Genomic DNA, 27,871 nt, shown 5'->3' with positions numbered 1-27,871 from the left:
GAAACTACATAATTAATTCAAAAGGAGAAAAATTTTAACAATTGTACCCATTAACTGAATATCATACTTGTATACTATCAAATATAGAACTCATTACAATCTTTGTGTAGTTTCTCTCCCATTAATTAGATTACTGACAAGATAATCAGTAAACATTACACTTTTTATAATTATATTTACCTTTATAAACATGATATATTGTCAACAAAATAAACATTCAAATTCAACAGAAAAGTAATTCAGAATTTAACTTAAATCCTCCTAGAAGTCCAATTTTGAAGGCTTATTTTTTATTTTTATCCATCAGAAAATAATATGTATTTTGGATTTTTTTGATTAAACAAAATGAAGCTGTTTTAAATTCTAAAATATAGCATACATTCATGAAGCTACATAAGACATGCATTACAATTTAACAAATACATTATAACAACTAGGTGCTTTTCCAGTGTTTTTATAAGGTTTGCATATATCTACTCCCAAGTCCAAGGCTGAAAAATACACTATTGTCATGCCCAAGCAGTTTCACTGGTAGATATGTAGCAACAACTGTAATTTTAATTTTTTTCTTATTGTTACGATTACAAATGAAACTCAGAACTTTTTTGTACTATTATTATTGATTTTGTGATGTGTACGATTAAGTCTTTTCCCTATCTTTTCATTTCTTATTTATTCTAAGTTATTCTCTATATATTCTGGATTCAGGACATTTAACAGTTTTATGAGTTGTAAGTACCTTCCCTCATTCACTTTTTTAAGGTATTGTTTGAGGAAACAGAGTTCCTATTTTGATAGAATTAAATTTATAAACCATATCTTTGTTGACAGTGTCTTTTGTATTCTAAATAAGAGATATTTACATTCCCAAGGTCTTGATGATATTTCTATAATTCTTTCCTGGAAATGTATTGTTTTATCTATCGTAATACATCTAATATTCACTGAAAATTGGGTTTGTTATATTATGGTGTGAGGTACAGACTAAAATTCATTTTTTTCATATGGGGGCAAATTTATCTTGGCACCATTTATTGAAAATATTCTCATATCCTTCCAATTTTTTACATATATCTGACATTTTTGAAATATCTGCTATTCATGCCTACATGAATTTTTTCCTTAAATCTCTAAACGATTTTATCTTCCTATTTGTGTATTACTTCATTATTACCACAATACTAGCAAAGTTTAGATTTATAAGAAGTTCAGATATCTGTATGGACAAAATTTCTACTATGCACTTCTTTTATCTTTAATAGAGTTTTTAAAATGTTTGCTATTCTTATTCCTTTGCCTATCCATTTAATTTAATTTGATTTTACAGTTTTGTTTTTAATTTATAAATTATAATCATATATATTATAGTCTAAGACGTATTGTTATGATACATGTGTACATTCTGGAATGGTGAATCAGGCTAACATATCCAGCACCTTAACAGAGTTATCATTTCTTTCCATGTGAAAATACTTGAAATCTACTCTTATAGCAATTTTGAAATATACATTATTATTAACTACAGTCACTATGCTGTGCAATAGATCACTAGAATATATTCCTCCTAACTGAAACATTGTACCCTTTTGACTAATAACACCTTTTTCTGCATATTGCTGTCCCTCATTAGCCTTCTGCAATGAATATTTTACTCTCTGCTTCTATGAGTTCTACTTTGTTAGATTCCACATATAAGTGAGATCATGCAATATTTGTCTTTCCGTGTGTGGGTTATTTCACTTAGCATAATGTTTTCTAGATTCATCTATGTTGTAGAAAATGACAGAATTTTCTTCTTTTTTAATGCTAAAAGTATAGCATTGTGGGAATACCACATTTTTAGAAATTCATTCATCTGTCGATGGGCCCTTAGGCTAGCTCTATATCTTGACTACTATGAATAATGCTGCAATTAACACAAGAGTGCAGAAATCTCTTTAACATACAGATTAAATTTCTGTTGGCTACTCAAAAGTATGAATGTTGAGTTATGTGGTAAATATGTATTTAGTTTTTTTAGTAACCTCTATACTGTTTTCCAAAATGGTTGTGTTACATTACATTCTCACCAACAACATATAAGGGTTTTCTTTTCTCTACATTCTAGCCTATACATTATTTATCATCTTTTTGATCATAGCTATTCTAAAATGTATGAGGTGATAGCTCATTGTGGTTTTAATTTGTATTTTTAAATTATTAGTGATGTTGAATACTTTTTCCATTTATCTGTCTTCTATTTGTGTGTTTTCTTTTAAGTATTCTGGTCATTTGCCCACTCTGAATAAGGTTATTTGTTTTCTTGTAATTGAGTAGTTTGAGTTCTTTATGTATTTTGGATATTAACCCCTGACAAGATATATGGTTTGTAAATGTTTTTTCAAATCTATGGGTTGTCTGTTCACTCTGTTAATTGTTTTCTTTGCTATGCAGAAGCTTTTTAACTTTATGTAATTGCAATTGTCCATTTTTGCTTTTATGACCTATGTGGTTAGTCATATTGGGGAAATTATTGCCTAGACTAATGCCAAGAGCTTCTCTCTTATATTTTCTTCCAGTAGTTTCACAGTTTTAAGGCTTATGTTAAAGTTTTTAATCCATTTTGAGTTGATTCTTGTATATAGGGTGTATTTGTCTCTTCTCACACTGCTAATAAAGACATATCTGAGACTGGGTAATTTATAGAGGAAGGAGGTGTAACAGACTCACAGTTCCACATGGCTTGGGAGGCCTCACAATCATGGCTGAAGGTGAATGAGGAACAAAGTCACGTCTTACATGACAACAGGCAAGAGAGCATGTGCAGGGGAACTCCTCTTTATAAAACCATCAGATCTCATGAGACTTATTCACTATCATGAGAACAGCATGGGAAAGACCTGCCTGCATGATTAAATTACCTCCCACCAGGTCCTTTTCATGACATGTGGGGATTATGGGAGCTACAATTCAAGATGAGATTTGGGTGGGAACACAGCCAAACAATATCACAGGGTAAGATGAAGGTCCAATGTCATTTTTCTATATGTGGATTTCCAGTTGTCCCAATACCATTTATTGAAGGAATGTGCTTTCCCCATTGTGGGGATGTTGGCAACTTTGTCAAAAATCAGTTGATTGTAAATATGTGGGCTTATTCTGAGCTCACTATCCTATTCCATTGAACAACATTTCTGTTTCTATGCCAGTACCATCCTGCTTTGATTAGTATAGCTTTGTAGGATAGTTTGAAGTCACATTGTGTGATGCCTCCAGCTTTTTGTTCTTTTTGGTCAAGACTGCTTTGGCGGCTCAGAGTCTTTTGAGAGTCTATACAAATTTTAGTATTGTTTTTTCTATTTCTGCGGGGAATGACATTGAAATTTTGATGGGAATTGCATTATTTTGGGCAGTATCAACATTTTGGCAGTATTTTTTTCAACTCATGAATAAAAAATGTGTTTTTATTTATTTGTGCCATTTTTAAATTTGTTTCGTCAATATTTTATAGTTTTCAGCATACAGAATTTTTATCTCCTTGGTAAATTTACTTGTAAGTATTTTTTGATGCTATCGTAAATGATATTATTTTCTGTATTTCTGTTTTATATAGTTCATTGTTGTATATAGAAATGCTACTGATTTTTGCATGTTGATCTTGTGGTCTGCAATTTTATTAAATTAATGTGTCAATTCTAATAAATCTAATCTTAACACAGTTAAGAAAATTAAAATCATATCAAGTATCATTTTTGACAACAATGGTATAAAACTAGAAATCAATATCAAGAAGCATTATAAAACACTGATAAATATGTGGACATTAAACAATTAAAAGGGAAATTTAAATGTATATATATGTATGTGTATGTTTGTGTGTATGTGTGTATGTATCTTGAGTTTGATACAAATGGAAACATAAATTACCAAAATTTAAGAGACACAATAAAAACAGTAAAGAGGAAATTTTATAGCATTAAATAACTACCTCTCAAAAGAAGAAAGATCATAAACCATGAATGTTACACCTCAAGGAACTAGAAAAAGAAAAATCTAAACCCATAGTTAGCAGTAGGATGAAAATAACAAAAAATTAGAGAAGAAATCAATAAAATAGAGACTAGAAAAATAATTTAAAGCTGCTGTATGGTGGCTTATGCCATAATCCCAGCACTTTGTGAGGCTGAGGCAGTAGGATCCCTCGAGCCTAGGAGTTCAAGACCAGCCTGGGCAACACAGAAGGACCCCATCTCTATAAAAAAAAATAATAAAAAGTAAAAAATTAGCTGGGGAGGCAGAGAAAGATGGTGGAATAGAGGGCTCCACCAATTATTCCCCACACTGCAAGGACAGGATACCAATTTAACAACTATCTACATAGAAAAAACAACTTCATAAGAACCAAAAATCTATTGAGCACTTGTAGTACCTGGTTTTAACTTCATATAACTGAAAGAGGCACTGAGGAGATAGAATACTGAATTGTCAACACCACCCCTCTTCCACCCTGAGCAGAAGTGGCCTGGTGTGGAGAGCATCTCTGTGCTCTGGAGGAGGGAGAACAAAGAAATTGTGAGGCACTGAACTCAGTGCTGTCGTGTTAGAGCAGAAAAAAAAAAAACTTGTACCAAACTCTGCTGACACCCACTCACAGAAGGAACATTTAAACCAGCCCTAGCCAGAGGGGAGCCACCAATCCCAGCAGTCAGAACTTGAGTTCTGCAAACCTTGCCACCAAGGTTTATAGTGTCTCCAAGTAAACTTGAAAGTCAATCTAGGCCATAAGGAATGCAACCCCTAGGCCAGTCCTAGTGCTTAAGTAGGCCCAGAGACAGTGGATTAGAGAGGCATGTGACCTACTGAGACATCAGCTGGGATGGCTAAGGTATTACTGGTGTAACTCCTACCCTAACCCCAGGCTGCCCAGCTTATGACTCCAAAAGAGATACCTGCCTTCCCCTTGAGGACAAGATACAGAAGGGTCAGAGGGAGCTTGTCTTGCATCATAGATACCAGCTCAGCCACAGCAGGATAGGGCACCAGTCAGCATCATGAGGCCATCGTTCCAGTCCATAGCTTCTGGATGACATTTCTAAACAGACTCTGGGCTAGAAGGCAACCCACTTCCTTAAAGGAAAGAACCCAGTCCTGGCAGCATTGAACACTTGCTAACTAAAGAGCCATTGGGCCCTGAGTAACAAGCAATGATACCCAGGCACTATGTTAAGTACCTTGGGTGAACCTCTGAGAATTGCTGGCTTCAGGTGAGACTCTGCACATTGCCAGATGTGGTAACTATGGTGCAGAACTCCTTCTGCTTGAGAAAAGCAGAGGGAAATGTAAAGGGGACTTTGTCTTGCACGTTAGGTATAAGCGGGGCCATGGGAGGTGGAGGTAGAGCACCATGTGGGTTCTTGTGGTCCCATATTCCAGGACTTCACCCTTGGATGGCATTTCTGGACCTGCCCTGGACCACAGAGGAGCCCACTGCCCTGAAGGGTGAGTGCCAAGCCAGTCAGCATTCACCACAAACTGACTTAAGAGTCATCAGACCTTAAGGGAACACTGGTGGTAGTCTGGCAGTACTCCTCATGGCCTGGGGAGGTGGTGGCTGCAAAGTGAGGCCTCTGCCTTTGGAAAGGTGAGAGAAAAGTCAGAAGGACTGCGTCTTTTGGGTTGAGTGCCAACTCAATTGCAGGACAATGGAAGAGCAGGTAGACTTCTAATGCTTTTGAAACTAGTCCCTGGCTCCTGAATGGCACATCTAGACCCACCCAGGGCCTGGGGGACCTAACACTTTAGGTGGCTCAGAACTGAGAGAGAGAGACTCTGTTTGGGAGAAAGTAAGGGAAGATAACAAGAATCTCTGCCTGGTAAGCCAGAGAATTCTGTCGGATCTTGTCCAAGACCATCAAGGTGGTACCTCTAAGAGTCTTTAAGAACCACAGTGTTACTGGGCTTGGGGTGTGCCTTAAAGCAGATATAGCTTAGATCATGACACTTAAGTCCTTTCAAATGTCTGGAAAGCCTACCCAAGAAGGATGGATACAAACAGGCCCAGACAGTGAAGACTATAATAAATAATTTTCTCTTCAGTGCCTAGACATCAAAGAAAATTTGCCAGCATCATGACCACCCAGGAAAACATAACCTCACCAAATCAACTAGATAAGGCACCAGGCACCAATCCTGGAGAAACAGAGATATGTGACCTTTCAGACAGGGAATTCAAAATAGCTGTTTTGGGGAAACTCAAAGAAATTTGAGATAACATAGAGAAGAAATTCAGAATTCTATCAGATAAATTTAACAAAGAGATTGAAATGATTTTAAAAAAAGCAGAAATTCTGGAGCTGAAAAATGCAATTGGCATACTGAAGAATGTATCTGAGTTCTTTAACAGCAGAATTGATCAAGCAGAAGAAAGAATTGATGAGCTTGAAGACAGGCTATTTGAAAATACACAGTCAGAGGAAACAAAAGAAAGAAGAATAAAAAGCAGTAAAGCACACGTGTATGATCCAGAAAATATCCTGAAAGGGGCAAATCTAAGAGTTAGTGGTCTTAAAGAGGAGGTAGAGAAAGAGAGAGGGGAGAAAAGTTAGAGAGCTTCCCAAGCCTAGAGAAAGATATCAATATGCAAGTACAACAAAGTTATAGAACACAAGAAGATTTAACCAAAAGAAGACTACTTCAAGGCATTTAATAATCGAACTTCCAAAGATCAAGGATATAGAAAGAAGATCCTAAAAGTAGCAAGAAAAACAACAACAACAACAATGGAGCTCCAATACATCTGGCAGCAGACTTTTCAGTAGAAACCTTACAGGCTAGGAGAGTATGGCATGACATATTTAAAGTTCTGAAGGAAAAAGGCTTTTACCATAGAATGGAATATCTGGTGAAAATATCCTTAAACATGAAGGAGAAATAAATACTTTTCAAGACAAACAAAAGTGGAAGGACTTCATCAACATCAGACCTGTCCTAAAAGTAATACTAAAGAGAGTACTTCAGTCAGAAAGAAAAAATTAACGAGCAATGAGTAATCCCCTGAAGATACAAAACTAACTGGGAATAGTAAGTATACAGAGAAACAAAGAATATTATAACACTGTAACGCTGGTGTGTAAACTACTCTTATCCTAAGTAGAAAGACTAAATGATGAACCAATCAAAAAGGATAACCACAACAACTTTTCAAGACATAGACAATACAATAACATATAAATAGAAACAACAAAAAGTTTAGAAGTGGGGGCATGAAGTTAAAGCATAGAGTTTTTATTAGTTTTATTTTTGCTTGTTTGTTTATGCAGACAGTGTTAAGTTGTTATTAGGTTAAAATAATTTATTAGAAGATAATATTTGTAAGCCTCATGGTAACCTCAAACCAACAAACATACAGTGGATACACAAAAAAACAAAAATCAATAGGCTAAATTATATCACCAGAGAAAATCACCTTCACTCAAGAAAGAGAGGAAGGAAAGAAGGAAGAGAGAGCCACAAAAAAAACCCAGTAAACAAATAAAATGATCTTAAAAAGGAGTAAGTCCTTACTTATGAATAATTGAATAAACTCTCCAATCAAAAGACATAGAATGGGTGAATGAATTAAAAAACAAAACCCATTGATCTGTTGCCTACAAGAAACACACTTCACATACAAAAACACATATAAACAGAAAATAAAGGGATGGTAAAAGATATTTTACAAGAATAATTGTGGAAACTATAAAAATAAATAGAAATTAAACAATATGCTCCTGAATAACCAGTGAGTCAATAAAAAAATTAGGAAGAAAATCACAAAATTTCTTGAAACAAATGATAATGGAAACACAACATACCAAAAACCTATGGGATATAGCAAAAGAAGTACTAAGGGAGAAGTTTATAGTTATAAGTACAAGATCAAAAAAGAGGAAAAACTTCACATAAATAATCTAATGATGCATTTTAAAGAACTTGAAAAACAAAAGCAAACTAAACCCAAAAGTAGAAGAAAAGAAATAGTAAAGATCAGAGCAGAAATAAATGACATTGAAATGAAGAAAACAATAAAAATATCAATGAAACAAAACTAAGAAAAAAGAATATCCAAATGAATAAAATAAAAAATGAAAAAGGAGACATTACAACTGATAATGCAGAAATGTGAAGGATCATTAGTGGCTACTATGAGTAACTATATGCCAATACATTTGAAAACCTAAAAGAAACAGACAGATTTCTAGACACATAAAACCTACCAAGATTGAACCAGGAAAAATCCAAAACCTGAACAGATCAATAACAAGTAACAAGGTTGAAGCTCTAATAAAATGTCTCCCAGCAAACAAAAGCCCAGGAAATAATGGCTTCACTGCTGAATTCTACCAAACATTTAAAGAAGAACTAATATTAATCCTGCTCAAACTATTTCAAAAACTGGAGGAGTAGGGAATACTTCCAGGCCAGTATTACTCTGATACCAAAACCAGACAAGGACACATTAAAAAAAAACTATAGGTTAGTATCTCTGATGAACATCAATGTAAAAATCTTTAACAAACTACTATCAAATAGAATTCAACAATGCATTATAAAGATCATCCCTTGGAAGATGCCTGGGATGGAGGATTACCCCTAAGATGCAAGGATATTTAAACATATGCAAATTAATCAATGTGCTATGTCATATCAACAGAATGAAGGACAAAAAACACATGATCATTTCAACTGATGCTGAAAAAGCATTTGATCAAATTCAAAATCTCTTCATAATGAAACCCTACAAAAATTGGTTATAGAAGGAATATACCTCAATATAATAAAAGCCATATATGATAGACCTGCACCTAGAATGATACTGAATGGGGAAAAACTGAAAGCCTTTCTTCTAAGATCCGGAATACAACAAGGATGCCCACTGTCACCCCTGTTATTCAAAAGAGTAGGGGAATTCCTAGCTAGAACAATCAGAAAACAGAAAGATGAAAAGGGCATCCAAATTGGAAAGGAAGAAGTCAAATTATCCTTCTTTTCACATGATATGGTCTTATATTTTGAAAAACTTAAACACTCTACAACAACACTATTAGAACTGATAAACAAAGTCAGTGAAGTTGCAGAATATAAAATCAACATACAAAATTAGTATCACTTCTATACACTAACAGTGAATAATGTCAAAAATAAATGTAAAAGTAATCCCATTTACAGTAGCAATAAGTAAAATTAAATACCTAGGAATTAACTTTACCAAAGAAGGGAATGATCTCTGTAACAGAAACTGTAAAATACTCATGACAGAAATTGAAGAGGTCACGAAAATGGAAAAAAAATTTACATGTTCATGGTTTAGAAGGCTGAATATTGTTAAAATGTCCATACTACACAAAGCAATCTACATATTTAATGCAATCTTTATCAAAATATCGGGGACATTCTTCACAGGAATAGAAAAAAAATCCTAAAATGTCTAAGATTTAGAAGGAACCAAAGTTTCTACCAACAGATAAATGGATAAAGAAAATGTCATATGTATACACAGTGGAGTACTATTCAGCCAATAAAAAAGAATTATTTTTATTTTTATTTTCTTGACTGCATAGTACTCTATTGTGTATATGTACATTTATAATAATTTAACCTTATTAAATTATTAAATTATTATTATTATTTAATTGTAATAAAGTAATTTTATAATATTGATCATCAGAGAAATGCAATGAGATATCTCATTGTAGTTTTGATTTTCATTTCTCTGATGATCAATATTATAAGATTACATTATTACAATTATTGTAAGATGAACACCCTTGTAACTTGTAATTCCTGTCATTTTCAAAATCATGGATAAAACTGGAGCTCATGTTAAGTGAAACAAGCCAGGCACAGAAAGACAAAATCACATTTTCTCACTTATTTGTGGGATCTGAAAACCAAAACAATTGAACTCATGGACACGGAGAGTAGCAGGATGGTTACCAGAGGTTTGGAAGTGTAGCTGGGGGTGGGTTGGTGGGGTGCGGTGGGAATGGTTAATAGGCACAAAAAATAGAAAGAATGAATAAGACCTACTATTTGATAGCACAACAGGATGCCTATAGTCAGTAATAACTTAGTTGTACATTTTTTAATAACTAAAAGAGTGTAATTGGATTGTTTATAACTCAAAGAATAAATGCTTGAGGGAATGAATACCCCATTTTTCATGATGTGCTTATTTAACATTGCATGCCTGTATTAACACGTCTAATGTACCCCATAAATATGTACAACAACTCTGAACCCACAAAACCTTTTTAAAATATTTCAAAAATCAGCTAAACATGGTGGCACATGCCTGTGGTCCCAGCTACTCAGGAGGCTGAGGTGGGAAGTTCACATGAGGCTAGGAAGTCAGGGCTGCAGTGAGCTACAATCAAAGCACTGCAACACAGCCTGGATGACAGAGTGAGACCCTATCTCAAAAAAAAATGTAAAGAAATTTGATTTAAATAATAAATGAAATTAAGCGGTTTTTATGAGATAAAGAAAATGAACAAACTCTTAGCTAGAAAACAAACTAAGAAAACAGAGAGAAGACGCAAATAAAATCAGAAATTAAAGAAGAGATGTTGACAACTGACACAGAAGTACAGAGGATCCCAAGAGACTACTATAAACAATTATATGCCAACAAATTGGGTGACTAGGATGAAACTGATAAATTCATACACACATACAACCTACCAAGACTAAATCATGAGAAAATTTAAAATCCCAACAGACCAGTAAGTTAGGAGATTGATTTAGTAATAAAAATTCTACCACCAAAGAGATGTCTTCACAGCCAAATTCCACTAAACATTTAAAGAATTTGCACTAATTTTTCTCAAACTCTTTTAAAAAATTGAAGAGGAAGAATTACTTCCAAACTCATTTTATGAGACCAGCATTACTCCAATACCAAAGTCAGACAAAGACACAAGAAAAGAAAATCACAAGCCAATGTCTTTGATGACCACAGATGCAAAAATATTCAATAAAATACTGGCAAACCATATATAATCATACATAAAAGGATCATTCACCATGATCAAGTGGGATTTGTCCCCACTTGATGCAAGGATATTGCCACATACACAAATCAATAAATGTGGTACACTACATTAACAGAATGGAAATCAGAAAAAAAACATATAATCATCTTAATAGATGAATAAGTGGCATTTGAAAAAATAAAATCCTTTCATTATAAAAACTCTCAACAAATTAGATATAGAAGAACTGTTTCTCAACACAATAAAAGCTATATATGGCAAGTCCACAGATAACATTATGCTCAAGGAAGAAAAGCTGAAGACTTTTCCTCTAAGATCAGGAACAAGACAAAGTTGCTCATTCTCGCCAGTTTTGTTCAACGTAATACCAGAAGTCCTAGCCAGAGCAATTAAGCAAGAGAAGAAATAAAAGGCATTTAAATAGGAAAGCAAGAAGTAAATTGTCTCTGCTGGTGACATTATCTTATACATAGAAAACCCTAAAGACTCCTCTATTTAATTTTAGAATATATGAAGTTATATAATAGTTTACGAAGCAGTGTGTTTGTTTTACATGGCTTTGGGTCTTTGCTTTATATTACAATGTATTTTTAAAAGAAAATACCATGGCAATTTTATTTTGACTATTACAAATATTTCCTTTCCTTTTATTTACTTTTCTTTCCTTACTGCATCGGCTTAACATTCCATACAACATAGAACAGAAATGGGAGTAATGGCCATTCTTACCTATTTCCATTTCAAGCATAGCTTTCAACATTTCGCGATAAAATACAGTGCTTTCAAGCCTGAGCGACGGAGAAGACGGGTGATTTCTGCATTTCCATCTGAGGTACCGGGTTCATCTCACTAGGGACTGCCAGACAGCGGGTGCAGGTCAGTGGGTGCGCGCACCGTGCACCAGCCGAAGCAGGGCGAGGCATTGCCTCACTCGGGAAGCGCAAGGGGTCAGGGAGTTCCCTGTCCTAATCAAAGAAAGGGGTGACTGACGGCACCTGGAAAATCGGGTCACTCCCATCCGAATACTGCGCTTTTCCAACGGGCTTAAAAAATGGCGCACAACGAGATTATATCCTGCACCTGGCTCGGAGGGTCCTACGCCCACGGAGTCTCGCTGATTGCTAGCACAGCAGTCTGAGATCAAACTGCAAGGCAGCAGCGAGGCTGGGGGAGGGGCGCCCACCATCGCCCAGGCTTGCTTAGGTAAACAAAGCAGCGGAGAAGATCGAACTGGGTGGAGCCCACCACAGCTCAAGGAGGCCTGCCTGCCTCTGTAGGCTCCACCTCTGGGTGCAGGGCACAGACAAACAAAAAGACAGCAGTAACCTCTGCAGACTTAAATGTCCCTGTCTGACAGCTTTGAAGAGAGCAGTGGTTCTCCCAGCACGCAGCTGGAGATCTGAGAACGGGCAGACTGCCTCCTCAATTGGGTCCCTGACACCTGACCCCTGAGCAGCCTAACTGGGAGGCACCCCCCAGCAGGGGAAGACTGACACCTCACAGGGCCCGGTACTCCAACAGACCTGCAGCTGAGGGTCCTGTCTGTTAGAAGGAAAACTAACAAACGGAAAGGACATCCACACCCAAAACCCATCTGTACATCACCATCATCAAAAACCAAAAGTAGATAAAACCACAAAGATGGGGAAAAAACAGAACAGAAAAACTGGAAACTCTAAAAAGCAGAGCGCCTCTCCTCCTCCAAAGGAACGCAGCTCCTCACCAGCAACGGAACAAAGCTGGTCGGAGAATGACGTTGACGAGGTGAGAGAAGAAGGCTTCAGACGATCAAATTACTCTGAGCTACGGGAGGACATTCAAACCAAAGGCAAAGAAGTTGAAAACTTTGAAAAAAATTTAGAAGAATGTATAACTAGAATAACCAATACAGAGAAGTGCTTAAAGGAGCTGATGGAGCTGAAAACCAAGGCTTGAGAACTACGTGAAGAATGCAGAAGCCTCAGGAGCCGATGCGATCAATTGGAAGAAAGGGTATCAGCGATGGAAGATGAAATGAATGAAATGAAGCGAGAAGGGAAGTTTAGAGAAAAAAGAATAAAAAGAAATGAGCAAAGCCTCCAAGAAATATGGGACTATGTGAAAAGACCAAATCTACGTCTTATTGGTGTACCTGAAAGTGATGGGGAGAATGGAACCAAGTTGGAAAACACTCCGCAGGATATTATCCAGGAGAACTTCCCCAATCTAGCAAGGCAGGCCAACGTTCAGATTCAGGAAATGCAGAGAATGCCACAAAGATACTCCTCGAGAAGAGCAACTCCAAGGCACATAATTGTCGGATTCACCAAAGTTGAAATGAAGGAAAAAATGTTAAGGACAGCCAGAGAGAAAGGTCGGGTTACCCTCAAAGGGAAGCCCATCAGACTAACAGCAGATCTCTCGCCAGAAACCCTACAAGCCAGAAGAGAGTGGGGGCCAATAGTCAACATTCTTAAAGAAAAGAATTTTCAGCCCAGAATTTCATATCCAGCCAAACTAAGCTTCATAAATGAAGGAGAAATAAAATACTTTACAGACAAGCAAATGCTGAGAGATTTTGTCACCACCAGGCCTGCCCTAAAACAGCTCCTGAAGGAAGCACTAAACATGGAAAGGAACCACCGGTACCAGCCACTGCAAAATCATGCCAAAATGTAAAGACCATCGAGACTAGGAAGAAACTGCATCAACTAACGAGCAAAATAACCAGCTAACATCATCATGACAGGATCAAATTCACACATAACAATATTAACTTTAAATGTAAATGGACTAAATGCTCCAATTAAAAGACACAGACTGGCAAATTGGATAGAGTCAAGACCCATCAGTGTGCTGTATTGAGGAAACCCATCTCACGTGCAGAGACACACATAGGCTCAAAATAAAAGGATGGAGGAAGATCTACCAAGCAAATGGAAAACAAAAAAAGGCAGGGGTTGCAATCCTAGTCTCTGATAAAGCAGACTTTAAACCAACAAAGATCAAAAGAGACAAAGAAGGCCATTACATAATGGTAAAGGGATCAATTCAACAAGAAGAGCTAACTATCCTAAATATATATGCACCCAATACAGGAGCACCCAGATTCATAAAGCAAGTCCTGAGTGACCTACAAAGAGACTTAGACTCCCACACATTAATAATGGGAGATTTTAACACCCCACTGTCAACATTAGACAGATCAACGAGACAGAAAGTCAACAAGGATACCCAGGAATTGAACTCAGCTCTGCACCAAGCGGACCTAATAGACATCTACAGAACTCTCCACCCCAAATCAACAGAATATACATTTTTTTCAGCACCACACCACACCTATTCCAAAATTGACCACATACTTGGAAGTAAAGCTCTCCTCAGCAATGTAAAAGATCAGAAATTATAACAAACTATCTCTCAGACCACAGTGCAATCAAACTAGAACTCAGGATTAAGAATCTCACTCAAAGCCGCTCAACTACATGGAAACTGAACAACCTGCTCCTGAATGACTACTGGGCACATAACGAAATGAAGGCAGAAATAAAGATGTTCTTTGAAACCAACGAGAACAAAGACACAACATACCAGAATCTCTGCGACGCATTCAAAGCAGTGTGTAGAGGGAAATTTATAGCACTAAATGCCCACAAGAGAAAGCAGGAAAGATCCAAAATTGACACCCTAACATCACAATTAAAAGAACTAGAAAAGCAAGAGCAAACACATTCAAAAGCTAGCAGAAGGCAAGAAATAACTAAAATCAGAGCAGAACTGAAGGAAATAGAGACACAAAAAGCCCTTCAAAAAATTAATGAATCCAGGAGCTGGTTTTTTGAGAGGATCAACAAAATTGATAGACCGCTAGCAAGACTAATAAAGAAGAAAAGAGAGAAGAATCAAATAGACGCAATAAAAAATGATAAAGGGGATATCACCACTGATCCCACAGAAATACAAACTACCATCAGAGAATACTACAAACACCTCTATGCAAATAAACTAGAAAATCTGGAAGAAATGGATAAATTCCTCGACACATACACCCTCCCAAGACGAAACCAGGAAGAAGTTGAATCTCTGAATAGACCAATAACAGGCTCTGAAATTGTGGCAATAATCAATAGCTTACCAACCAAAAAGAGTCCAGGACCAGATGGATTCACAGCTGAATTCTACCAGAGGTACAAGGAGGAACTGGTACCATTCCTTCTGAAACTATTCCAATCAATAGAAAAAGAGGGAATCCTCCCTAACTCATTTTATGAGGCCAGCATCATTCTGATACCAAAGCCAGGCAGAGACACAACCAAAAAAGAGAATTTTAGACCAATATCCTTGATGAACATTGATGCAAAAATCCTCAATAAAATACTGGCAAAACGAATCCAGCAGCACATCAAAAAGCTTATCCACCATGATCAAGTGGGCTTCATCCCTGGGATGCAAGGCTGGTTCAATATACGCAAATCAATAAATGTAATCCAGCATATTAACAGAACCAAAGACAAAAACCACATGATTATCTCAATAGATGCAGAAAAGGCCTTAGACAAAATTCAACAACGCTTCATGCTAAAAACTCTCAATAAATTAGGTATTGATGGGACATATTTCAAAATAATAAGAGTAATCTATGACAACCCCACAGCCAATATCATACTGAATGGGCAAAAACTGGAAGCATTCCCTTTGAAAACTGGCACAAGACAGGGATGCCCTCTCTCACCACTCCTATTCAACATAGTGTTGGAAGTTCTGGCCAGGGCAATTAGGCAGGAGAAGGAAATGAAGGGTATTCAATTGGGAAAAGAGGAAGTCAAATTGTCCCTGTTTGCAGACGACATGATTGTATATCTAGAAAACCCCATTGTCTCAGCCCAAAATCTCCTTAAGCTGATAAGCAACTTCAGCAAAGTCTCAGGATACAAAATCAATGTACAAAAATCACAAGCATTCCTATACACCAACAACAGACAAACAGAGAGCCAAATCATGAGTGAACTCCCATTCACAATTGCTTCAAAGAGAATAAAATACCTAGGAATCCAACTTACAAGGGATGTGAAGGACCTCTTCAAGGAGAACTACAAACCACTGCTGAAGGAAATAAAAGAGGATACAAACAAATGGAAGAACATTCCATGCTCATGGGTAGGAAGAATCAATATCGTGAAAATGGCCATACTGCCCAAGGTAATTTACAGATTCAATGCCATCCCCAGCAAGCTACTAATGCCTTTCTTCACAGAATTGGAAAAAACTACTTTAAAGTTCATATGGAACCAAAAAAGAGCCCTCATCGCCAAGTCAATCCTAAGCCAAAAGAACAAAGCTGGAGGCATCACACTACCTGACTTCAGACTATACTACAAGGCTACAGTAACCAAAACAGCATGGTACTGGTACCAAAACAGAGATATAGATCAATGGAACAGAACAGAGCCCTCAGAAATAATGCCGCATATCTACAACTATCTGATCTTTGACAAACCTGAGAAAAACAAGCAATGGGGAAAGGATTCCCTATTTAATAAATGGTGCTGGGAAAACTGGCTAGCCATATGTAGAAAGCTGAAACTGGATCCCTTCCTTACACCTTATACAAAAATCAATTCAAGATGGATTAAAGACTTAAACGTTAGACCTAAAACCATAAAAACCCTAGAAGAAAACCTAGGCATTACCATTCAGGACATAGGCATGGGCAAGGACTTCATGTCTAAAACACCAAAAGCAATGGCAACAAAAGCCAAAATTGACAAATGGGATCTCATTAAACTAAAGAGCTTCTGCACAGCAAAAGAAACTACCATCAGAGTGAACAGGCAACCTACAAAATGGGAGAAAATTTTCGCAACCTACTTATCTGACACAGGGCTAATATCCAGAATCTACAATGAACTCAAACAAATTTACAAGAAAAAAATAAACAACCCCATCAAAAAGTGGGCAAAGGACATGAACAGACACTTCTCAAAAGAAGACGTTTATGCAGCCAAAAAACACATGAAAAAATGCTCATCATCACCAGCCATCAGAGAAATGCAAATCAAAACCACAATGAGATACCATCTCACACCATTTAGAATGGCAATCATTAAAAAGTCAGGAAACAACAGGTGCTGGAGAGGATGTGGAGAAATAGGAACACTTTTACACTGTTGGTGGAACTGTAAACTAGTTCAACCATTGTGGAAGACAGTGTGGCGATTCCTCAGGGATCTAGAACTAGAAATACCATTTGACCCAGCCATCCCATTACTGGGTATATACCCAAAGGACTATAAATCATGCTGCTATAAAGACACATGCACACGTATGTTTATTGCGGCATTATTCACAATAGCAAAGACTTGGAACCAACCCAAATGTCCAACAATGATAGACTGGATTAAGAAAATGTGGCACATATACACCATAGAATACTATGCAGCCATAAAAAATGATGAGTTCATGTCCTTTGTAGGGACATGGATGAAATTGGAAATCATCATTCTCAGTAAACTATCACAAGAACAAAAAACCAAACACCGCATATTCTCACTCATAGGTGGGAATTGAACAATGAGATCACATGGACACAGGAAGGGGAACATCACACTCTGGGGACTGTTGTGGGGTGGGGGGAGGGGGGAGGGATAGCATTGGGAGATATACCTAATGCTAGATGATGAGTTAGTGGGTGCAGCGCACCAGCATGGCACATGTATACGTATGTAACTAACCTGCACATTGTGCACATGTACCCTAAAACTTAAAGTATAATAATAATTAAAAAAAATAAACAACATAAAAATAAATACAAGTTTCTTTAAAAAATACAGTGCTTTATTTGGATTTTATGTAGATATGTAGTTTTATATTAACAAAGTTTTCTTCTATTTCTGATACTGTAAGTAACATTTTTCATTACAAATAGATATTTAATATTATCAACTAAGTTTGGCAACTATTAAGATTATTACATGATTTTTCTCCTTCATCTGCTAATGTGTATTATGTTAATTGACTTTCAAATACTAGAACAACTTAGCATTTGTGAGTTAAATTAAGCTTGGTCATGATGTCTATACTGGTTTTGAACTGGTGCACTAATTTTGCTGATAATTTGTTTAGGATTTTTGCACAGATGTTCCTAAGAGAGATTGATCTACTTTCTCTGGTGGCCAAATAAATACTTTCTAAAAATTTCTTTGTGCTACATTCTTGGATTCCTTGTTTTTCTCAGTCTGTAATGTACTTTTAAATATATGTATGCTGAGCTTTAAGTGATATTCTAAATATATGTTTCCCATTTGATAAGTAATTTGACTGGGATGAAATCCTAGAATTGAAGTAATTTTCTATCAAAACTTCAAAGACATTGCTTTACAGGCTTTCAGCTTTTAATGCCGTTGCTGAGGTATAGGATGCTAATTTTGTTATTCTTTGGAATCTTGGCTATTCAAGAAAGCAGGGCAGTGTTTACATCTGGGGAGTTGTAATATTTTGTCAAATGAAAACCTCACATGTTTGTAGGACTTCTCTTCTTTTTGAGTAGGATTGGTAGTGTGTTTGGGAAGAGTACACAGAAAGCATTAAATGTATCTGAAATTATTACTTATACTCAAAAAATTATCTGAGGCAAAAGTAGCAATACACTGTGTTTAATATAGTTTGTATTATTCTCTGAAATATGCTGTATATAATACACAAATACATGCAAATACATGTTTGTGTGTGTGTATGTCATGTCTTGACAGAAAGACATGCATTTTTTGTAGATTTATGTTTTGAAATACAATTATATCATTTTGCAAGGTTTTGTTAAAGTCTACATAAATATGATTAGGAACATATACAAAATAAATAATTTTAGGAGACATTGCCAATCAGAGCATGAATGTGTTGTTGATACGGGATAAGTTAAATGAAATGAAAGAGTTGATACAGTTACTGTAAAAGGCTAATATGCCAAAATATGTTTATATACAATATATTTTCTAGAATTCATTAATGTTTAAAATCTTATTATAAATATATTCATTTATCCAGTGTACAATTTTATTAATACAGTGAATATATTTGGTAAAACAATTTTCACAAGCAATGTGTTCTCTTGGATTTCTTCTTCTTTTATTATCTTAGATAAATGACAGAGTAATGAAAATTGTATAATCATGAATACACTGAGAAAGCTTTCTTTATTACTTAGCTTTTGGTTTACCAACTATTACATTGCTGTGCAACTACAGGCAATCTGAAATCAACCTATTCTTTTTTTTTTCTTTATTTGAGTCGGAGTTTCGCTCTGTCGCCCAGGCTGGAGTACAGTGGCACAATCTCAGCTCACTTCAAGCTCTGCCTCTCGGGTTTTAGTGGTGATCCTGCCTCAGCCTCCTAAGTAGCTGGGATTACAGGCGTGCATCACCGCATCCGGCTAATTTTTTTGTATTTTTAGTAGAGACGAGGTTTCAGCATGTTGGTCAGGCTGGTCTCGACCTCCTGACCTGATGATCCACCTGCCTCGGCCTACCAAAGTGCTGGGATTACAGGCATGAGCCACCGCGCCATCACAACCTATTCTTCTTGAACATGTTAGTGAAAAGTTATCTATTATTCACATAAGATATAACAAAAAAGAGATGTGCCACTACATTTAGCTGTGTTTGAGAAATGTTCAGTTTAGCAAGTTGTCAAGTTTCCCAGCTATTATTTTACCATTGAAAAAAATACATGTGTCTCTTCTTTTGTAGTTGTAATAATCTATGTTGGTTTTCCATACAATCTTTTGCTTGATTAACCTACAGAGCTTTTTTACTACTTATCTTGCCATCTAGACTTTATCTTTTTAGATTTCCTACATTTCCTATTTATTAGTACAGGAGTTCTGAAGCTGCAATGTTATCTCTTTCATCTGTTATTATTTTTCTAATTATATGTGTTTTACATAAGATATTAGATAAATATTTGAAAAATAAATAGGTAAGTTCTAAATATTATCAGTGCCCAGACATTATAATTAATATTTGGAATGCTTGCTTTCCAGTTTTATCAATGTGTAAACTCTTTTTAAGCTGGACAGGAATGGTCGGGCATGGTGGCTCACACCTGTAATCCCAGCAATTTGGGAGGCCAAGGTCAGGAGTTCGAGACCAGCCTGGCCAACATGGTGAAACCTGTCTCTACTAAAAAAAATAAATAAATAAAAAGTAAAAATTAGCTGGGTGTGGTTGCAGGTGCCTGTAATCCCAGGCACTCGTGAGGCTGAAGCAGGAGAACTGCTTGAACCCAGGAGGCAGAGGTTGCAGTGAGCTGAGATGGTGCTATTGCACCCGAGCCTGGGCGACAAGAGCAAAACTCCGTCTCAAAAAACAAAAAGTTAAACAGGAATTATATGATCTCATATGTCTTTTAAAATGTATTGTAAAAGTACAGATAAAGCTAAGGTCTTCTAGATATCAAAATGCAAGGCTTTCTTCAGATTTACAAACAAGTATCAGAGGATAAGCAGCAAAACAAAATGAAAGCCCTATACTAAATTATTTCTACACATAGCCTCCATTTATTATTTATGTTTGTGATTTTATACTCTAATGTATCACTATTTAAATTATAGCTGTATTTTATATATTGATAATTGTTGGTTATCAGCCTTTGTTCTTTTATTCAAAAGTATCTTAATTATTTCATATTACCAACAAATTTTAGAATCAGCTTGTAAATACCATACAAATTTATTTTAGGATTTTTATGGCAATTTTGCTGAAGGTATGAAAGAATTTGGGAATGATTGGCACTTTTTGCAATATAAAGACTTTACATCCATTAACATGGTATGTATCACCATTTATTGAAAATTCCTTTCATTAAATGACAGATATGCAGCTATTTTCATTTTTCCTTGTAAAAATAATTTCTATCCCTAGTGCTATTTATTCTACACCAATATTTGCCATTATTAATGTAGTAGCAGCTCATATTTCAAGAAACATTGTTTTGCCTGAGATTAATATCCATTATGCCTATATGTAAGACGTTGGTGCTGAATGAACATGACTTTAAAAAAATAGATTGTTTCTGGAGCAGTTTTAGATTAACAGCAAAAAATCAGAAGACAAAGAGATTTCCCATACTGTTATGTTTTGTTTTACTCACAATATTTGTATTAGTAAAATACACCATTTGAATGTAGCTAAACAGTGTTATTATTAGGCAAAAATGAAATCATCATTTATGCCTCCCACATTATCAACATCCCCAACCAAAGTGGTGCATTTCTTGCAACTGATGAAGCTACAAAGACACATCATTATCACCAAAGGCCATAGCTGACCTTATGGTTCACTCTCAGTGTTGTACATTCCATGGGTTTGGTTAAACTTATAATGACATATATCCACCATCGTTGTATTATACAGGATGGTTTCACTGCCCTAAAAATCCTCTGGGCTCTGCCTATTCTTCCTTTGTTACCTCTGCACCCGTGCCCTCCCCCGCATGCCCCTGGCCAGAGGAAGACATTTTTAAAGAGTGAAACCTACAGCTATTAAATAATCAGTTTTTCTTTCAGGTGTTGGCTTTGACAGAGTCATAAAATGTATATTTAAATTCCAGAATTTTTAGAGAAAATAATCATATTATCATACAGTCCTAAAGAAGCAGTATGATAATAATGAGTAAAAATACACTCTATTTTCCATTGTTGCATTTAATACTAACAAGCGCTATATAATTTATAGAGTTTGGAAGACTGAGGTAGAAACATATTAATTTGGCTTGCTACTTAAAGTTAGGTCCAAAGCCCACAGCCTGAGCTCCTTAAGAATACAGAATCCCAGGCCCCATCCCAGATTTCTTAGACCCAAATTTACATTTCAGCAAAGTTTAGCCTTGTGATTCACTTGCACATTACATTTTGAAAGGCATTTTTCAATGTTACAAAGTTAGTATGGTCTGTGCCTAGGGTGTGGACCGAAAATATTCTGACTCTTTGCCCTCTTCCTTTCCTATCTTACTTCACCAATCTCCTTTGTAGATAATCTGACAAATATTCTCTACCTTTTATTTAACCCCTCCAGTATTAGGGAAGCAGACTTTTTTCACCAGAAAACATCTCATTTTTGACAATCTACAATAATTGTTATTTTATGGAACAGAAAATTAACTTTTTAATGACTTCTCAATATTTTTTATTGTTTGTTCTACAGAGAAAAAATAAACAATCTCTTTTCAATATGACAGTCCTGTAAACATTTGGAGACATTTTTGATATTATGATTCATTTTATCCTGATAGCCAATTTCTTTAACATATTCCCAATGGTTTAAGTATTTTTTATTATGACAGCCTTTCCTCACATGCATTCTACCTTTGTCGTTGAATAACGTCAAAATGTCATCCATTTAGTAATTAATTCAAGATGCTTTTACCGAGAATCTATTATGTGCCTGTGCTAGATGTTAGAGATAGAATAAGCGGCAAGATCTGCATGTCCCAGCCTTCATGAACATTGGGAACTGAACCTAATAAACTAGGTTGAGACCTTGGCTCCATACTACTGTTATTTCTCTTGCTCTGACTCATACTTGTGTTAATGAAGACAGGCTTTGTTTATGTGAGGAGGTGGGGAATAGGGGAGCACTTTGTGACAATAGGTAGATCTCCATCATTCAATTCTGAGAGTATTTTTTGACATTTTCATGACCACTAGTCTACAAAAATGAATAAGTGAAATCTGTACATGCAGTAATAATAGTGTATTGTAAAAAATATTTTACAATTAAAAAATGCTATATATAATATCATTTAAACTAGCAGAATATTGAAGAGTGGCATAAAGAAATGTGGAAGATAAACTCCATAGAAATTGATGTACAGAAAAAAATAAATAATTCGAACAGCTCAGAATTGGTTATTACTGATCCTATGTTCTGAATCCTAATTTACGTCTATTTCTCCCTCTACTATGCTGTCATTTTTGAAAGAATAACATCAGTGATTATTGTTTATTTTCTTTTTTCTTGAAGTTCCTTTTGTTTTTATTTAGTTTTTTGTTTTGCTTATAATATTTATATTAGTAATATACTCAATTTGAATGTAGGTAAACAGTGTTATTATTAAACAAAATAAAATAATCACTAATTCAACCTGCTGAGAGAGAACTGACAGTGATTTTGTCTGCCAGTTGTATTAACAGGAATTTAGATTCTTTGACGTAGCATTAGAAATTCCAAAAATCTCCATAGATCTAATTTTAGCTATTATCATTAAAGTGCTATAGTGGATTTTACAAGACTACCAGATACATTTTCATAACTAGGCTTTAATCTATTCACAAGTCTTACACTTATCTATAATTTTAGCAAACAACAAAATGATTTATGCAATGACAAGATGAAAAATGGTTTAATGCCATTCTATTCAACATTTGAACTCATGAATGGACAAGTGTATTTAAAAGAATGATGTGAACCTTTTCATATGAGGTATTTAACATTTATTAGTTTTCTTGTTTTTGAGCACTAAGACAGATTCATTTGCAGCAATAACATTATATATTCTTATGTTTACATCATTAAAGATAAATAAGTGCATGATTTTGAGGAAATGGAAGACAGATTTTTGAAAAGTACTTGATTTAGTAAAATTATCACAACTACAATCACATCAATCAATGACATAAGAAGTTAAATAAATGTGTAAAGTAAATGGATAGCTTATAGAGTACTTACTACTTTCTGACTCTAAGATGTAATTAATAAACAATGACATAAATAAGGTATAATTTGCTTAATGGATTAAAAAGTCTGTCAATTTTTTTTTACACAGGAGCTAACCATACACATTATATTGTCTCTAATTTGGTTACTTTTTTCAGGATTTTAAGTTTATTTTAGAATTAATATGTTATGATTAAATAGACATGTTTTAGACATAAGCTATCTTTGGAAAATGCTAACAATCATTATTTTTATCAGTGATTGAATTAGCACTATTTTGCATTCTTTTACTATTGCATTATGTGTATTGTATGTACCTGGATGGGTTATTGAATAGGCCGAACCCAGTGGGATTACAAAATGAAAATTGCTTTTTTTTTTAATCAACAACCACTTTTAATCAAAATGATGCTGAGTAATATAGAATGTTTCTTTCTGATTAGGTGATCCAGTAGAGAAGAAGAGAGATTTCCGCAGGAAAGAAACTCAGTATGTCAATAAAAGAAGAGTTTGCAGCAGCAATGTTGTCACTACACAGTAAGCATTAAGTAAATTTGAGATTCTTTTCTCATAAATATTATTGAAGCAACTATCAAGCTAACAAACTGTTTCTAAGTACTGGAATATTCTATACAAGGTAGTGATTATTATAATGACAGGCTTTCAAACCCCAACTAAATTGCTTCCCAGATATGTAACATTACTATTTTGTATAGGGCTATTTTCTTGGGACCTCAGTTTTATTATTTTAAATGGTTATAATGAGAATACTTATCAAAAAACATGCCATTCACTTAACATAACAATGTCCAGTTCCATCCATGTCGGTGCAAATGACAAAATTTTATTATTTCTTATGTCCAAGTAATATTCCATTGTGTATATATACCACATTTTCTTTATCTATTCATTCACTGATGTGCACTTAGGTTATTCCACATCTTTACTACCGTGAATAGTGTTACAGAAAACAAGAAGCACAAGTATTTCTTTGATAAGTCAGGCAGAGAAAGACAAATACCACATGTTGTTACTCTTATATGGGAGCTAAAAAAGTTTATTTCTTGGAGGTAGAAAGAAGAATGATAGTTATAAGGCTGGAAATGGTATGTAGGGGTGGGGAGTAAAGAGAAGTTGGTTAATAGGTGCAAAAATACAGGTAGATAGAAGCAATAAGTGTAGATATTTGACAGCAGAGTAGGGTGACTATAGCTAATAACAATGTATTGTATATTTTAAAATAGCTAGAAGAGAGGATTTGAAATGATAAAATACATAGAAATGATAAATACTCAAAGTTATTGATATTCTGAATACCCTGATTGATCATTACAGATATTATGCATGCAACAAAGTGTCACCTGTGTCCCACAATTAATACAAATACTATGCATCAGTAAAATGTTTTTAAAATAAAAGATGCCCTAAGGATTACATGAAATCAATATTTTCTGTTATCAGCCCTCTCAATTCTCTATTTTTAACAGAAAAATTTATCCTAAAAATACTGCTTTACTTATAATACTCTCAAGAGCTGACTTTAATTCTGCAATCTCCATTTGGAACTAGAAGTTTTAGCCAGGTTTTGTTTGATTTTCCTATATACCTTCAATATACTATTTTATATTTTTATTTTTAACATTTTCTACTCCTATAAAACATATGCTATCTTTGGATAGTATCTTATTCTCATTCTTACAGCCATGCTAATGTTAACATCTATGTTTCTCGTAGACTTGGAATCTGGACTGCAATCGTACAATCTCTGATGTCTTCTGACAACCAAATATGTGACCCTTATTCCTGTGGCATTTGTTAGTAGATCCAACTACTTTAGCGATGGATACTGGTTGTCACATTTTTGCTCTTGCTAGCATGAATTATCTTACCTCCAAAATCTTTAACATAAGACTCTACACTATGGAAGAAATTTTGTTTTATTTCTCCTTCATGGCCTCTCCTAGTATACCTATTCTCAAATGCATTATGACTTCTAGTCTATGGATGAGAAATATTTCTTATGAACTGAATTCATGTTGCTCTTCAGAGAATGGAGTGGATGGTGCAGATGTAATTGAATTGGTCAAGTTATATTGAAAAAAATCAACTTTATAAATGAATCTAGGTAAAATAAATTATTTTAATCTTACAGCATGAAGTCAAAGGTAATCAAATTTTTGCTAAAAATTTAGAATTATATATTTTTGAAGGAAAAAATGTTCATTCACAACATGTACTAAAGCAAGTCAAATACAGTTGATCCCTGAACAGCACAGGTTTGAACTACATTGGTCTACTTAAATGTGGATTTTCTTCTGCCTCTGCCACCCCTGAGACAACAAGACCATCCCCTCCTCTTCTCTCTCTTCTTCTGCCTACTCAATTTGAAGACAATAAGGATGAAGTCCTGTATCATGATCTGCTTCCACGTAATGAATAGTAAACGTATTTTATTCCTTATGACTTTTCATAACATTTTCTCTTCTCTAGCTTACTATATTGTAAGAATATAGTATATAATACATATAACATACAAAATATGTGTTAATTGACTGTCTATGTTATTGGTAAAGTTTTTGGTACAGTAGGCTATTTGTAGTTAGGGTTTGGGGTAGTAGGAATTATGTATAGATTTTCTACTACACAGGGTGTGGGGGGTCAGCACCCCTAACTCCCACATTGTTCAAATGTCAACTATGGTGAAAATAAAGTTAAGGCCTTCCAAATGCCTGATTTTACAATTGTGAAAGCAAGTCCAGAGTGTTGAGAAAGACTTCATGAAGAGGTAGAGACATTCTCTGGAATATCTGCTTAAAATATCTCAAACTGTTAATTTTGAGATTTTCATAACTAAAAAAGCATCCTTACATACAGTTAAATGTTTACATAATGAAGCAAATAATGTCCAGTGAAATTTTTCAAAGGGGCTGTAACACAGAGACCTCAATTCATGAAAATGCTAGCTGAAATCAGATTTGTCCTCTCAAGACCAGGTCTTGGAATTTTATTGAATGACAGTTAAGCTAAAGTATGATCAATCATCATTTTCTAGGGTAAAAAATGTTTACATTATAAATATATGTGATTAGTTCTAAGCACAAAGGAGGAATAACTTAATTGCTCCAAATATTCATTAACATACAAAACTAACAATTTAAATAATGCTTCATATTAATAGGCAATACTGCCAGCAAGAGTATAACACATTGAGAATATGTACATTATCCTACATTGAAACTTCTGTTTGCCATTAAGTTCAGGTACCTTTAATTATGTGTTATTGGTTAGAGCAGTAGGAAGAATGACACTCTATAAAAATTGATATGCATAGCTATAAATTATTTTAAATGTTATTATGTAAGTGTGATGTTACTCTAATTAGAAGAAAAGGGGGAAACACATCTCAGGAGCATTCTAACACGCAGAAAATTTTGGTAAATTCTTTGTTGCAATACCTGACTGAAGTAACTGATTTTTAAAATTATGCTAAAAAGACGTTATTTCACAAATATCTCTACAATAAATTGCATTTATTCTTAGCTGGAAGTTTTGAATTTTATTTTATATCTCTAGAATTAACTTAGTTTTCAATGTTAACCATATTTCACAGAATTATCTCTGAGTTAACTTTATAAAAATAATTATATATTTGTCTAAAATCTTTTTTCAATTTTTAAAATTCTATTTCTAAACCAACTTTGTGTTCCTCCAACCCATCTGACCACCTCTCCTCTTTCAGCAGTTTGAAGAGTTTGAAATGAAAATTTTCAATTTTTAATCTAATTTCCATGCACGCACACACACACACACACACACACACACACACACACATCTATGGACCCCAGTGTGGTCTGGAATCACTATTGATCATCCTTCTTGTCCTTATGTGCATAACTCTCAGCTGCTTCTTCATCCTGAAGAGAATGCTAAAGGGAGCTTCCCTGATGCAAAAAGATTCTGTAATTTGAACAGTTACAGCATATTTTTTTGTCTTTTTTTTGGATTGTTTATAATTAAATACTTAATATACATGATAGAGTTCATGTAAATATATATATATATATATATATATACAGTTAAAATATTCATAGCACCAACCAAGTCAAGAAGAATTACCTTGGATGTATGCCAGACACTTCCTGCTTTGTCTTCCCTATTCAAACTCTTTTGCCT

This window comes from Gorilla gorilla, chromosome 8 (assembly GCF_029281585.2).
Source record: "Gorilla gorilla gorilla isolate KB3781 chromosome 8, NHGRI_mGorGor1-v2.1_pri, whole genome shotgun sequence".
NCBI classification, from domain to species: domain Eukaryota; kingdom Metazoa; phylum Chordata; class Mammalia; order Primates; family Hominidae; genus Gorilla; species Gorilla gorilla.
This window is presented reverse-complemented; position numbering follows the sequence as displayed.